This window comes from Tamandua tetradactyla, chromosome 10 (genome assembly GCF_023851605.1).
Source record: "Tamandua tetradactyla isolate mTamTet1 chromosome 10, mTamTet1.pri, whole genome shotgun sequence".
Classification (NCBI taxonomy): domain Eukaryota; kingdom Metazoa; phylum Chordata; class Mammalia; order Pilosa; family Myrmecophagidae; genus Tamandua; species Tamandua tetradactyla.
Window position 1 is genome coordinate 233,828 of NC_135336.1, and position 17,185 is coordinate 251,012.

Sequence of the window (17,185 nt, forward strand, 5' to 3'; positions counted from 1 at the left end):
GAAGCATATTAACATTCTGTGTCTCTCACCTGGAGATTTTGTAGGATTATGTGTTGAGAGAAGGTTAAATTAATTCAAAAAGCTTTGACAAACTTTTGGTTGTTTTTAATTCACTGTAATGTTGGGAAGTTGAATACAGTATTTTTTTAGAGTAGCACATAATACCATCAACAAATTTCCTGTCTTGAGCACTTTAGAACTATGACTCGGGTTTTGCCAAAGGAGGTAGCAGAGGGAGACAAGGAAGGGGAAGGTCAGGCCAGGGCAGGGTTTGTTTGGGGAGAGGAGTGGGGGAGAAGCCAAGGCACCTGGCAGAGGAAAGAACCCTTTGCTAATCACATATCACAAGCCATGAAATTCCTCAGGCAAGGTGCCAGCCAGGTGCATTTTAAAGAGAAACATTGGAAGGGGAGAGGAGCAAGTGTCACTCAAGGCAGATATTTATGAAAGATGACAGTTTGCAAATATCTCAATCTTGGACAAGCCTGGGCCAGTGACAGGGAGGAGTGCACAAAATTGGATGCATCAGCAGCCAACATTTATTTCATCAGGACCTGTCCAATCTTCACTGATGGTTTGACAGTCTGGGGATAGTGGGCGCCAGTGATCTGCTGGTAACTCCCAGACAGTTTGCATGGATCAGTCCAAGAGTTGTAATAAATATGCAAAAAAGGATAAAATCAAGAATTTTAAAAAGGCCTGTGCATAGAACCTACACATGGCTGGATTACTTTGTTAACTATGCCAAAGAGAAGGCAAAGTAATTACGGAAATATTGATTGTTTCTCCACCTGTTTGACAGTGAAACAGTGAGGTCTCTTGCCAGTGCAGAGACTTCATCCTGATGCAAATATCCTAATGAGAAGAAGCCATCCCATTAGGTGCCCTCCCCCACAGCAGCTTCCCTGCAGTCTCTGATACACTGAGTGTAGTGAGCTTTTCCAGAAATAGAAGTCTATACTTTTTCCTCAGAAGGATGAGATATTAAGCATTGGCCTGAGTAAATGCTAAAATAAATAATTTTAAGAAATATATGAGAATTGATTAAATATATGAAATTTTTATTTAAACTGAAACCCATAGTGTTTCTGTCAAGGTGGTAGAGAGTATAGGCCTCAGAAAGAAACAGGCTTTTGGGAACAAGCAGACTTTGGATTTGACATTGCTATATATCAGAGGTTACCACCTTGCCCAGTTCAACCATCAGGTGTATTTAGTTTTGTTTGCAAAATGATTTTAAGGTATACAATTTAAATGCCAGCACTAAAAATCAGTATGAATCTTAATTTCTGATTTCCCTGGAATAAATCAGAAGATTTGGCAACTTTGGGCCTACAATACTCTTGGCCACAACCTGGAAAATCTCAGTGGTAGCTGCCACCTTCAGAGGATGCTTCTTCCCCATTTCTCCATTCCCCAAACTCTCTGATTTTCCCCAAATCAAGGCTGAGGATCAATTGCCCTTGGTCATCAAATTTGTACTTTTTGTCATTTACACAATGCTCTATTCTACTTATTCGTATTTATATATAACATCTTTAAGCACCTAAGTTTTGACTACAGAAAAGAAACATATTGTAATTGTGACAAACTATACTTAAACATTCATTGGGTTAAGTTACAATCTCAGGTTATTCTTATCTTAGAATAAAGATAAAGCTTATTGTTTCATATGATTGTTGGTAAGATGAGATATTGGAGTGAAAAGCCTTAGGACAATGTGGACACTACACAAATGCTAGTTTCATTCATATGCATTTTCTACTTCTTAACCCCTTTAGAAGAAAAAAATATATAGCATCTCATTTTAGAACTAAGTATAGATGAACAGAGGTTTTATCTCCATTGGTGTGAGTTTGAAAGCTGTCCTCCCCTCCACACATTCTGGAGAGTGTCAAATCATGGTTGTATTTTACATTAAGCATTGTGCTATAGCAGTGCTTCTCAGACTTGAGTGTGTATCAGAATCACCTGGAGGGCTCATTAAAACACCTACTGTTGGGTCCCTATCTGAAGTACTGCTGGAGAAGGGGTATTCCTAACTGCTTTGAGAATCAGGGCACTGCTTTATTATGATTAAAATCATAGAGGCTGCAGAGAAATAGTGTATTGTATTCATTGTGTCCAACAAAGAGAAGTAAGGACATCTGTTTGTTTATGATATCTGTAGCAAAGTCAATTACTTGATTCCAAGTGTTTTTCTTTCTAGGCAATAGAGTTCCCACGTTCATTAAGTCAAATGATGTGATCTGGATGAATGAAGATCTAAAGAGAATGTGGTTCTGGCCATCACAACCAAAACCAGAGATTTCAAAGTCTATGAGTCAATAGCATGATGATCAACATTCTCTAGAAAGAACAAGTAGAAAACACACTTGTAAATGTCAAATGATGTGTTATTCTTGTTATTTTCAATATTAACTATTATTCTTATTGATTTGATCATTGCTTTCTAGGTAATCATCACTCTGTAGTTGTTAGGGTTGGTCTTCTGAAATGGTTTTTGGAGATTCCAGTGTGATTAGATACACAGCTAACTGCAATGTCATAGCTAGTTCTCCCTATCTGACAGGTGAAGAATGCCTCTCCCCCACCTTTGCATATCATTCACAGCCATGCCAGATGCAAATGAAAATGCTTTACCCTTGCAGTTACACAAAGCCCTTCTCTGACTTACAGGTTTACTGCAACTCTATTGAAATAGATGTTAAATTCAATTAAAGACCATATTTTTTCCTTCATTTATACTTTGCATTTCTCAGAATCTTGAATAATTCAAAACAGCTGGGTGGTAATGCAGTTCTCATTCCAATTATGCAAAGTTCAGTTTCATTTTTCATCATTTTTTAAAAATGTGAGGGCATCTCTGAATGCACACAATTACGTGAAAAGTGGGTGTTAGGCAGGGATTCAGACCCAGATAGGTGTTAAAGCTCAATCACCCAACTTCTCTTCAGCAACTGGTGGTGAAAGATACCTGGATCACTCATACATATATATTATTTTTGTGGTTTTGGGTCACCCTTTAACACAACAGCCCCTCCCCGATGGAGTAAATGTGGCCTCTGTGGCTTCTGTGCAATATCATGCTATTGACAAAAGTAAAATGTGCCTAAATCTGTCCTTACTACCCCAATAGAAATATGATTTGTTGTTTTACCTTGAAAAATATGTAATGAGTGGGAAAATGAGGTGATTAAAAGTCTTAAAGTGGGTATTAAATCATAGCATTCAGGGCCTAACAGACTCATGAAAATGTATGCAAGTTCTGTATTCTCTGCACAAATAAAAGTTTCCTCAACCCTTTCCCCACCTATGGCTATGTGAAAAGAGTAGAGGGGAGGAAGAAATTTTTCCCCACATATGGTTCATTCTCAGAAATTAATTGAATACTATGTGTGACTTTGGGTAAGTAATTTTTATTTCCTAAAGCTCAGTTTTCTGATATGTAAAATGGGTACACTAGAGATATACATTTTGCCATTATCAGGAGCAATCACTGAAATAGCACAGGTAAGTGCCAAGCAAATAGTAAGTAATTATTACATGCAATAATACCAATAGAAATAATAACATCATACTAATTGACCATAGTATCCCCAGGAATTCTCACATTGTGTAATTATCTGGCTCATCCCACTGGACCAAACATCTGCCTCTTGAAGTAAGGACAGTGTTACAGGGAGCTGTAACAACCCAATTCCTAGCATACTTCTGGAATATTCCAATAAATCCATTCTTCCATTTCATGTTTTAGAGATGTCCTTTGATCAGTCTGAGCTTTTACCCCATCCTTCAACATTCTCATATTTCACTGATTTGTCACTATCACACCTTGTGAAAGGCCATTTTCAGACCAAGTTAAATAATTTAATTGGCTGCTAATGATAATCCTTGAATGAGAAGTCCAATTCCATAATTAATTTGTTTTCTTCAATTTTCACTGAATTTTGTCTAAATTTTTAAACTAACATTGTTTCAATTTTCTTTGAATACTGACATCATTACCTCACCCAAAAACCTCACCTTGCCTGTTACATCTAGTGAATTTCTATCCAGTAGTAACTGATCTTATCATATTGAACAATAAACTAACCCTTTACCAAGAATGGTAAGAACAAGGAAGAGAGGAAAAGATGAGCAATCAAGAAATGCCAACCCACAACTCTGGTCACATAGAAGTAAGGTGACCGTATGTTTTGTCATCCAAACCTGAGCTCCTTATGAGAGTGATTAGGACATTATTAAAAATCACAGGTTTCAGGAAAGTAAACTTAACATGTGAAACTTTTGTAGTCTCAGAGCCCTAGGTGCTCTTTAGGGTTAAATGTTTGAGGTATGACAATATTCAGCAATATTCAGCTGAAGCTTCCATAAGAGTATGCAAAGTAGCCTCCAAAATAGCCTCTCAACTCCATTTTAACTCTCTTAGCCACTGATATCTTATTTTGTTACATTTCTTTTCCCTCCAGAGGGTTCCTAGGCCAGATGAATCCTGAAGCCAGGAGGCCCAGCCTCTCCAAGAATATCAAGTAATTCCATTCCCCTATCCCATATTACAGACACCTGTTTTCAACATGAAAAAGTTAAAATGGGCCCAAAGATTCCCATAGATTGGGAGTAGGATCAAAGGAGAAGGAGGAGTTATAATAGAGAAGATAGGATTTAACAAACAAGTGTGATGGCTCAATCACTGTACTGATATTTCTTTTAGCTTCTAATGTTTTGGAGTAGCTAGAAGGAAAAACCTGAAAATGTGGAATGGTAACCCATATCAAGCTTTGAAATCTGTTTTTAACTGCTTGTTAAAATGTACTTTGAAAAGTATTGCTTTTTTTTGTATATGTTATATTTTACAATTGAAAAATGTTTAAAAAATTACACAGAGATGGTAAACATAAATGAGACTTCTTATCCTAGGAAAACTAGGATGTATGTTGCCCCTGCTTATAAAAAGGAAGGAAAGAGAATAAGATAATAAGAATTTAACTGACCAGAATTACTGATGCTTGCAAAACACTGCTCTTGAATATGGAACATTGTTCTCTCAAGAAGCCCCAAGAGAAAAGAAAATTAGTTCTGAGGTCAAACAAATGTGGGAAACATGGCATACAATACCTCTTTCTTAGACATTCTCAATACATGTTACTAAAGGCTGAGAAGTTCATAGTAAAGGAATTTGAGCTACCTAAAAAGTACATACACATAAACTCACATTTTTTTTCTTTTTAATATACATTACTCCTCTTGGTGTGCCCCATTGACTTGGGGACAGGCTAGTCCATGACATTTATGCAGAATTCTTCCAAAAGAGTCAAAATAACTGAATGAAATAGAATGCATATAATGTTCTCCTGCACCAATCAGTTATGGAAATACTTATATTTTTTATTTTGTTGAGGGAATTCCATTTCCTTTGCCTTTCAGAGAAAAATTACTTTCTAATATTGAAATAGGATGAAATGTAAATTTGAATGAGACAAGGCCAGTGTAACAAAAAGCTAACAATACTGAGTATTGAGGGAGTTTATCTTTAACTTACATATCAATCCAAGGTGAACATTCCAAATTGGGGGGTTGGGGGGTGCAGGGGTGAACACCCAAAGACTCAAGCTCCTTCTTACAATCTGTCTGTGAAGGTTAAGTTCACATGATAACTTGACGAGGTTGTGGTGTCCAATTGTGTGGTCAAGCAGGCACTGGCTTGAATTGTTTCTGTGAGAATACTTTGTGGATTTAAATCATTAGTTGAATGCATCTATTGCTGATTACATCTATAATCAACAAAAGAGATTGCCTTCAGCAAAGAAAGAAGTCTCCTCCAATCAGTTGTAGACCTTAAAGGGAAAACTGATAACTTCAACAGACAGAAAATTTTTTATTTCTGCTTCAGCCAGCCAGCTTTCCTGGGGAGTTCTTTGAAACCTCCACTGGAGTTCCCATCATGCCATTTGCCCTTTAGAATTCTAACCTGCCAATCCCCACAGACATGTGAACCAAATCCTACACTAAATCTCGTAATATTTACATACACACACATACATATATATATGCTATTGGTTCTATTTCTCAAGAGAACCCTGCCTAATATGCTGTCTGTCACCACTTATGAGCTTGCTGTCATCTGCTGAATTGAAGCCAGAGGTCTCACTCTGCAGACCCAAAAGTTATATGTATATAAATATATATATCTTTTTCATTAACATTCCATGGGAAATGATGTAGTCACATGGTCACACCCAACCATGAGAGAGGCTAGAAAATGTCAACTGAGCTGCCATGGGCATGGCTAAAATTGTATTTCTGTGGAAGAAGAGAAAAATGAATGTTGTGGACATCAAGCTATCTTTTCTTCCCTGATGGGTAGTCTTGAGAAGATGTGGCCTCCTTTTAAAATATTTTAATATTTTTATTGAGAAATCTTCACACACATACAGCCCACACATGGTGTACCATGAATGGTTCACAATATCATCACATACTTGCATATTCATCACCATGATCATTTTTAGAATATTTGCATCACTACAGAAAAAGAAATAAAAAGAAAAATAAAACAACTCATACATCCCATACTCCCTATCCCTTCCTCTCACTGACCACTAATATTTCAATCTACACAATTTATTGTGCCCCTTATCCCCCCTTTCATTTATTTATTTTTTTATCTACTTTTTTTATTCATCCATCCATGCTCCAGATAAAAGGAGCATCAGACACAGGTTTTCACAATCACATAGTCACATTGTAAAAACTATAATGTTATACAGTTGTCTTCAAGAATCAAGGCTATTGGAACACAACAGTTTCAGGCACTTAACTCCAGCTGCTCTGATACATCATAAACTAAAAAGGGATAACTATGTAATACATAAGAATAATCTTCAGGATAAACTCTTGATACTGTTTGAAATCTCTCAACCACTGAGACTTTATCTGGTCTCATTTCTCTTCCCCCTTTTGATCAAGAAGACATTCTCAATCCCATGATGTCAGGTCCCAGTTCATCATGAGAGTGCTGTTCCATATTTTTAGGGAGAGCTGTAACCCTAAGAGTCATGTCTCATGTAAAGGGGAAGACAGTGAGTTCACTTGCCAGGTTTGCTTAGAGAGAGAGACCACTCTTTTGAGAAGCAAAAGAGGTTCTCTGGGGATGACTCTTAGGCATAATTATAAGTAGGCTTAGCTTATCCTTTGCAGGAATAAATTTCACAGGGGCAAATCTCAAGATCCAGGGCTCAATTTATTGATTTGGTTGTCTCCATTGCTTGCAAGAATATCAGGAATTCCCCAAATGGGAAAGTTGAATATTTCCTTCTTTTCCCCCAGTCCCCCAAGGAGACTTTGCAAATATTTTTTTTATTCATTATCTCAACTACTCTGGAATATATCAGGGCATCACACTAACCCAGAAAAATCAACAAAATCTCACTCCTTATTCAAGATTCCATGTACTTATGTTGTTCAATGAAACTGACCGTACAAGTTAAATTAAGTAATAAGCTACCCAAAATATAAATTTTACATCAAATAAACATGTCTCCCTTTGGTCTCACATAGAAGTTGAAGTTTTAAAATATGGGTAATATCGTCCTTTACCTTATATTCTGATTTAGCTTAGTCTTATCCAGATCAACTTCATTCATATCTCTAGTCAAAGTCTGATCCCTTTTTCAATTCTTATAAACAGTTCTTGTTTGGGGTACTGCTGACTTTCACAGCTTCAGAGCTCTAATTCTGAGTCTCAGCTGTCACATAAATACCCAAAGCTTCTGGGGCTGACCAGATTATATACAAACAGCTCAGTATCTCAGAATTTAGAAATAACAGTTACAACTCCTGAATATAAGTGAGTGCTATTAAAGCTTACAATCTAGAACCCTTTACAATAGCCCCCAAACTGATAATCCATGCTCTCAACTTCAATTCACTGAGTTTGCATGTTATGTAGTCTATATGAGATGTGGCCTTTTGATTACCACACTGAGGTCAGACAATGTTGCAAAGAGGATCCCAGCTTTGGCAGTCAGGTTAAAGCTGATACCTTTCAAATTCTAAGTTTCTTTTATTCTTTAAGATAAATATCAACATAAAGCAATCTTCCAGGAAGTTGTGATCTGAGTCTTCTCTTTTTTTTTTACTCCTTCAGCTTCCTTACCTGATATTTGAGAATTGTATTCCTTACTATTTATTCCCACTGTCATTCTATTACCCTGAGGACTGAATATCTTGAGCATAGAATTTTCCAATGTACAATGTACACCATTTGCAATAGTTTTTCTACTCCACCAGTGGGTAAGAATGTGTAAAATGATTATGTAGTATATCATTTTAAAGCGCTCTTTAGATCATGTCAACATCTTGCTCAAAATGCCATAATGGACCAGAATTTATTTAAAAAAAAAGAATCAAAGTCTGGAGTTCTGCATTTAAAGACATGAAAAATCTGGGCACCGTACACTTTTCAGGTTTACTCTCCATCTTTCTATCACATAAATATTGTACTCGATTCAACTTAAAGGATTATTCTTCATCTTTGAAACTTGCCCTATTCATGGGCAATTCTTTATGAATTGCAAGCCTGATAGAAAGCCTTCTTTTTCTTTAAAGCCTAACCCAATAACATCAAAGTCTTCAGTTTTCCTTCATCATTGCAACCAGGAATGACTTTTTCCTCCATGTTTATATATATATATTTTTTCCTACTACATTATGTATCTGTAACAAAATTTTTAGAGTTTCAAAGTATTGTATTAAAATTTATCAACAAACAAGAATAGTGCAGTCATTCAGCATTGTAAATATATAGTCAGAGGGATCTGAGTTCAAATCCCAATTCCCCTGCCATTTAGCTGTATTGTGCATCCTTGGGTAAGTGACTTAACATTTCTTAACTTCACTTCCCCCACTGGTAAAAGGAAGATGATACCACCTATTCCATGGGGTTGCTGTAGGGATAAACTGAGATTATACATGAATCTTTGATATATAGTAAAAATTGAAATTTTGCCATGGTTATTTATTTCATATATCATCTACTACTTTCTCTTTATGTGTAATTTTTATTTATATTCATATTTAATTGAGGAAGTTGCTTATTCTTTTTCATTTTTATTGATTAGGAAGGGAATTTAAAGATTATTGATTCAAAAGCAGCCCAAAACTCAGATCCCTTCTTCAGTGCTATCCAGCTGCTGTGAACAGCACCCATGATGTGTATATCATACTGGAGGCTTCTAGTTCTAAAGGAAACCCAGCTTTTCACTTTACAGTGCCAATGGGGAAAGTTTGTATATTCGATTCTGCTTCTGTGATGCCTAATTTTTCTCTCTGGAGCTACCCTAAAGAAATGTGGCATTGTTTCCTGTAGCAGTCATGGAGATTTTACAGAATTACAATCATGCTATATTTACCTTATTTGGGCTCTTCAATCAGAATGTTTTAACTAAACATTCATGGCATATTTTCCAAGTCAATTCACATTGTGATTGCTCCACTGAAGAAATGCAAGCTTATTGTTATTTCTGAAAATTCAAAGAGCAGAAGCCAACCCCATGTTTCAAATGAACACAGGTTAATACAAAAAACCGAGAGCTGATCTGCTCCATTTCTGTGAACATTAAAATTCTACTTGTAATAACTTTAAGACTTAATAAGTCTAAGGCTGCAGACAATAGGCTAGCATATATTTAATTTAAAGTCAACAAAAATCCATAAATCTCCCTCTTAAAGCACAGGAAAGCATAGTGGTCAAAAGGGCAGAATCTTGCCCCATAACCCTTCTTCACTTAATAGCCATTTTACCACATTAAGCCAAATATTTCTCTTTTAAAAATAAATAGTATTTCCTTTATCAAAGCACTTTTGAAACTCAAAATGAAATAATATATGTAAAATATGTAGAAGAAGGGTGTTTTCAGCATAGTTGCTCTTTTTAAACCATCACACAAACAATTTGTATTTTGGTTTCTAAACTTAAAATGTACCCACTTTTACATGTCATCTTTAAACAGCTTTATTGAGGTATAATTAACATACAATAAACAGCATATTTTAGTTGAAAACTCAATTTCAGCATACATACACACCAATGAAATCATCAGCACAATTAAGTTAGTGAACATATGCATCACATCCAAGAGTTTCCTCGTGTCCCTTCGTAAACCTGCCTTTCAATCCCTCCCAGCCCATCCTCAACTCTTGACAAACATCAATATTCTTTCAGCCATTAAAGATTAGTTTTCCTTTTCTGGAATGTTTAATAAATGAAATCAACCTGTATGTGCACTGTTTTGGGATGAAGGTGGCTTCTTTTATTCAGCCTAATTATTTTGATGATCAACTATGTTGTTTATTTTATCTATGACTCTTTTCCTTTTATCCTTGAGTAGTATTTCATCATATTGATATAACAAAATGGATGCCTGTGTTTTTAATACTATTATTAAAAGCTTCTATGAGCATATGTGCACAAATCTTGGTATTCAGATATGTCTATATATTTTCATTTACCTTGGGAAATTTCCTAGGAGTAGAATGGTTGGATCAGGTTTATATTTAACATTTTAAGAAACTACCAAACTTTTTTCCAACAAGATTATATAACTTTGTATGCATTGAAACACATTTCTTTTGCAAACATACATTTATTTAAATAACTCTCCTTTCTCCTCTGAATTGCTTTTATACTTTTATCCAAAAACACTGCACCATATGTGCATGGTTCTATTTCTAGACTAACCATTCTTTTTCAATGAATTATCTATCATCCATGACACAAAAACTACACTAGCAAGATTGTTGTAGATTTATAATAAGTCTTCAAGTCAGGTAGTATAAGTGCTCCAAGGCTATTCTTTACTTAGATTGTTTTATTCTGTGAATTGCCTATTAATTTCAGAATCAACTTCCATTTCCACATGCACACACACAAAATCCTACAAGGATGATCATTGGGATAGAATATCAATCTGCAGAATCACATGGAGATAATTGACACCTTAGAAATATCGAATATTCTCACACATGAACATTTATTAATTGTATTTTTCAACTTCTTTCAGCAATATTTTATAGTTTTCAGTGCAGTACTTTAACAATTTGCCAGATGCAAATTTTCAATATGTTATGCTTCTGTTAATTGTATTAAATTTAAATTTCAATTTCCAATTATCTATTGCTAGTATATGGATATTCAATTGATCTTTGTATACTGGCTAAATTCACATTATATCTAGTAACTTATTTCTAGATTACCTAGTGCTTTCTATGTTAGCAATCATACTGACAGTTTTACTTCTTCTTTTTCAATTTGGAGGCCTTCTATTTCTTTTCTTGACTTAATATAGTGATGACAACCTTCAGTAAGAACAAATGTTCTTGTCTTTTTCTTATCTTAGGGTGAAAGCTTTCACTGTTTCACCATAGGTACAATGCTAATGATAGGTTTTTCATAGGTGCTTTTTATCTGGTTAAGTTTCTTTCTCTTCACAGTTTGGTAGAAATTTTGTCAGAAATGGATGTGGGATTTCATCAAATGCTTTTCTGTATTGATTGATCTAATTGACATGATAATCTGTTAATATGGCAAGTTGCATTGATTGATTTTTGAAACGTAAACCAAAATTCTGGGATAAATTCTGCTTTGTCATTATGGATTAATCTTTTCTATTTGGTACATTCAATTTGTTAAAACTGTGCTTAAAATCTTTTCTGTGGCATTATTGTCCATCACTTTCTTTTTTTTTTCTTTTGAAATGTCTTTGTTTAAAGTTGGTACCATGAATATGCTGGCCTGATAAGTATGCTGTCTCCTTCAATATTCTGGGAGAATTTGTGAACAACTAGTATTGGTTCTTCCTTAAGAACTTGGTAAACTTTGCTGAAATTCTGAAGCCACCTAGCCTAGAATTTTTCCTTCTGGAAGTTCTTTCCACAACACATTAAATTTCCTTAGCAAATATAGGGTTATTCAGATGATCTGTTTCTCTTTTGAATGAACTTTGGTTGTTTGTATCTTTCAAAAAAGGTCCATTTCATCTAAGTCATTAAATGTGTTGTCATAAATGTATATTCATATTTCCTTATCATTTTCTGTTGTTCATAAAATCTGTAGCACCTGTCACCTCTCTCATTCCTAATATTGATGATTTTTGTCTTCTTGCTATTTTCCTGATCAGTATGGGTAAAGATTAATTTATTAATTGACCCATCTTGTGATTTCATTGATCTTTCTCTATGGTTTTTCCATTATATTTTATTGATGTTCACTTTGATTCATATTATTTTCTGCTTCTTTGAGTTTTATTTGCCCTTCTTTTTCTAGTTTCTTAAGATTAAAGTTGATAATATTGATTTCAGACCTCTTTTTTCTAATGCAGTTGTTACATTTTCCCCTAAGTATTGCTTTAGTGACATCCCATGATTTTTCTTTTAATATTTTGTGTTTTTATGTTCATTCTATTCAGAATGCTTTCTAATTTCCTTTTTTATTTCTTCTTTAGAAGAGTGTTATTTAGTTTCCAAATATTTGGGGATTCTTCATATATCTTTCTGTTATGGATTTCCAATTTAATTCCATTATTCATACAACATACTTGGTATAAGACTTGTTTGATGATATTGTGTGGTCTATTTTGGTGAATATTCCATGCACTTGAAAAGAAAGTACATTCTACTGTTGTTGGGCACAGTGTTCTATAAATATTAATTAGGTCTAGTTGGCTAATTATGTTGTTCAAATCTTCTATATTATTACTGATTTTTATATATTTCATCTACAAATTATTGACAGAGGGGTATTGAAATCTCTCACAATAACTGTAAATTCACCTATTTCTCCTTTCAGTTCTATCAATTTTTCTTCATGTATTTGGAAGATCTATTACTAAGCATATAATTATTTAGGAATTGTGATGGACTAGAGGAATTGACAGCTTCATCATTATAAAATCATTCTTTTTTTATACCTGACAATATCACATTGAAATCTGATTTTTCTGATATTAATAGAATGACTTGAGCTTTCTTTTTTCTTATCACTGAACACTTTTTTAAAAAGCTACATTGAGATTTAATTAACATATAAAATTAATGCTTTTAAATTGTGAAAAACAGTGGTTGTGAGTATACATATAAAGTTGTTCAATCCCTACCACTATCTAATTTTAGAATATTTTCCTCACACAGAAGAGAAACCTTGTTCCCCATTAGCAATCTCTCCCTTCCTCTCCTCCCTCCAGCACCTGGCAACCACTAAACTCTCTATGGGAGTTTCAGTAACTGCTCACTCTAATTCCATCAGATATTCTTTACCAGGCCTTATGTATATTGTTCATATGCATGTGCTGATCAGCACTCAACTGAAACACTCAAAGGGAGCCTCTACGAGCAGGAAGAAAAAGATCCATCTCTAACTGTGGAGGGACCAGATGAACCCAATTTGTGAACCACCCTAAGCAAGGACACCAACAGTATAGGCAACCTTTGCTTCACAAATCTTGCTCATTACAATCACCCAGAAATGACAGTATTCTTCAAAAAAGTCTAGAACATGATTTTTTTAAATGCCCTGATCAAAAATAAATTAATATGAGGCAAGTAATAAAATTATATAGAGGAAGCCTGTGACCCCTTAGGAAAAAAAGAAAAATGTGTACTCTTCTTCTTTAAGTTCCCTCTTGGGTTTCCTCTTGATATCTTTTGAAATTTGAAATCCCCACTGTGCTGATTTGAAAGGATTTACATACCCTTGAAAAGCCATATTTTAATCCTAATCAATCTTGTGAGAGCAAAGGTTTCTTCTAATCCCTATTCAGTACTATAGGTTGGAAACTTGATTGGTTATCTCCATGGAGATATGACTCAGTCAATTGTGGATATTAAATTTGATTATTTGTAGACATGTCTCCACCCATTCTACATGGGTCTTGATTAGTTTACTTGAATCTTATTAAAAAGGAGACATTTTGGAGACAGTTCCTTTTTGAGAACAAGAAGAGAGCTTCAGAACCATGACAGAAGGATGAGAGAACCACAGAGTCCACCAGTCAGTGACATTTGGAGATGAAGAAGGGAAATACCTCCCAGGGAGCTTCATGAAGCAAGAGGCCTGAGGAGAAGGCTAGCAGATGCTGCCATGTCCACCATGTGCCCTGTCAGCTGAGAGAGAAACACTGAACACCATCAGCCTTCTTGATCCAAGGTATATTTCCCTGGATGCCTTAGATTGAACATTTCTATAGACTTACTTTACAGCTTTAGAATTTTAAACTAACAACTTATTAAATTCTCCTTTTTAAAAGCTGTTCTGTTTCTAGTATATTGCATTCCAGCAGCTAGCAAACCAGAACACCCACCAAGATGACTGTTCCTGATAGCAATCAAGGCCTTGGTTCATTACATTTGACCCAATACAAAACAAAGCCCTCCTGTCATAAACCTGCTGCTACAAGGTGGACAAAACCTTGTCCAATCTATAGGACTTAAGCAAACTCCCCCTGTGGTAGTTAGATTCAGTTGTCAACTTGGCCAGGTGAAAGCACCTAGTTCTGTTGCTGTGGACATGAGCCAATGGTAGGTGAATCTCATCTGTTGCTAATTACATCCGCAGTCGGCTAGGAGGCGTGTCTGCTGCAATGAGTGACGTTTAACTTAATTGGCTTGTGCTTAAATGAGAGAACGCAATGTAGCACAGTCTAGCAGCTTGGCATTCCTCATCTCAGCACTTGCAGCTCAGTCCAGGCCTTTGGAGATGCAGAAAGAAGTCACCCCAGGGAAAGTTGTTGGAACCCAGGGGCCTGGAGAGAAGACCAGCAGAGACCATCCTGTGCCTTCCACGTAAGAAAGAACCTCAGTAGAAAGTTAGCTGCCTTTCCTCTGAAGAACCAACAAAATAAATCCCCTTTTATTAAAAGCCAATCCATCTCTGGTGTGTTGCATTCCAGCAGCTAGCAAACTAGAACACCCCCTTTCTGGCTATAAAACTTGCTAGCTATCCCTAGGAGATCAAAGCTACTTCCATTTTTACATGTGATCAGGCTTCCTTGATGGAGCCAAACTTCCAGTGTGCCAAATAAATTGTTACAATCTGCAAACTCTACTCCAATTAGCCTTTTGATGCAAGAGAAACAGAAAAAAAGTGATTTCAAAGTTTGTCAGAGATCTTGATTCAAATAAGCAGCACTTGTTCAAATAAAGAGAGCCTCTTGGAACATGCCAGTGTCCACACCTCTTTGTTACCACCACTCCCATTATAACTTTAATAAGTTAGACATTTTATAGCAATTACTACCTGGCAAATAAGTGTACCTTTGATTCATTCCATCCTACCTCTCTTTTCCATTGATGGTGAGTCCATCTTTTAAAGGGTCATAGAAGTAAAGTAAGATCTGCTTGATAGTCATGTTCCTACTATAGTCAGCTAAATTTTCAATACAATCATTTTTCTTACCTTCTTATTGAACTATCTTGGTTTAAATGTAAATGTCTGCAAAGTTTCATAAATCTCTTGTCACTTAATAATTGTTTTGACAGTGTCTTCATATTTTATCATGTGCTTCCTTTGAAGCATATATTCCATGCCCCTAAATTAAAATTTCCTGGATGATATGGATGATTGGCATCCCTGTTATATTTCAAATTAATACATCCATAATCAATTTACTGTGTTAATTCATCTACACATTGATTGTTGATTACATTCAACAAGATCCTAAGTTTTATAGCGAAAGGCTTTCTTTTTCAATTTACTGGTTCTGAGAGCTACAGCAGCCCATAAGCAGAGACTTTACATGGTATCATGAAAAGTCTGGTCTCTCTGTAAGTTATACCCACTTTCATACTTTTCCATGCTGCTATAACAAATATCACACAGTAAGCTGGTGTAAATAACAGGTATTTATTGTCTCAGAGATTGAGATTTAAAGTTCAAAATAAGATATCAGCAAAGCTTATTTTCTGCCCCAAATCTGTAATATTCTGGCAGTCCTGGCTCGTGCTGATCCTCAGAGAACCTTGGCTCTTATTTCTATCTCCCATCACATGGCACATTCTTCTTGTGTTTGTTCTTCCAGTTTTCCACTGACTTCTGGCTTCTGGCTCCTCTCAAGTTAAAGGATATGGTTTTTCTGGGGTACATAACAGCTTCAAATTGGCACATTCCACCCTTTGGACCCCCAAAGATATGTTATTTCCAAATGCAAAATACATTCAACCCCTAACAGTATCAGAAAGTATTAAACCATTTCAGCAACAATACAAGTACAGTATAAAGTCAGAAACAATAGAACATCTCATCAAAGTCAATTACAGGCATGATTTGTCCTAAGGCAAAATTCTTCTCAGGCACTGGACCTATAAAACTCAGAACAAGTTAGTTGCTGCCAACATACAAAGGAGAGACAGTCATAGGATACAAATTCCCATTTCCATAGAACAAATTCAGAAGGAAGACGGGAGTCACTGGACACAAGCAGTTTTGAAAACCTGCAGGGAAAATTCCATTAGATTTCAAGTTCTGAGAATCACTTATCTTCGGGACTTTGGAAAGTGGCAGTCCCTCCTTTTCCAAATGCCTAGACAGTGGCCAGCTTCTCTCCAAATATGTTGGGGACATTGAACTTTTTTCTTGGCTCCACTTTCTCCAAGCATCAGGACTGTACCTGGGCCCTCTGCCATCTCCAGGACAAATGTTCAATCCTTCCAGAACAATGTTGAGGCAGTCAGGCTCTCCCCAGTATCCAAGGAATCTGCTCCACCTTTCCAAGACCTGAGCACAACTCTTCACTGCAATTAGATGGAAGGCCCTCCTCTGCCTTCAGGGCAAACATGTTTGGTATTTGCAAACTGCAGTAGCACCCCACTCATGGCACCAAGTTCTGTTCAAGTTAGTAAGCTGCTGGAAAGCAATATACCAGAAATGGAATGACTTTTAAAAAGGGGAATTTATTAAGTTGCTAGTTTATAAGCATTTCTAAGACTGTGAAAATGCCCAAATATTTGGACCCTCTCCAAATATTTGGGTGGGTCCCCTCTCCTGGCCCATGGTTTCTTGACTTCAGACTTAGCTTCCATAGTACTGATTCTGAAGTTATTTTTCTTCCAATGTGTCCTTTTTCTGTCCTTCTTAGTCTAGATTGGCAGTGGTTCTGTTTATACAGTTCTCACAACACTCTTTTTGGTTTCC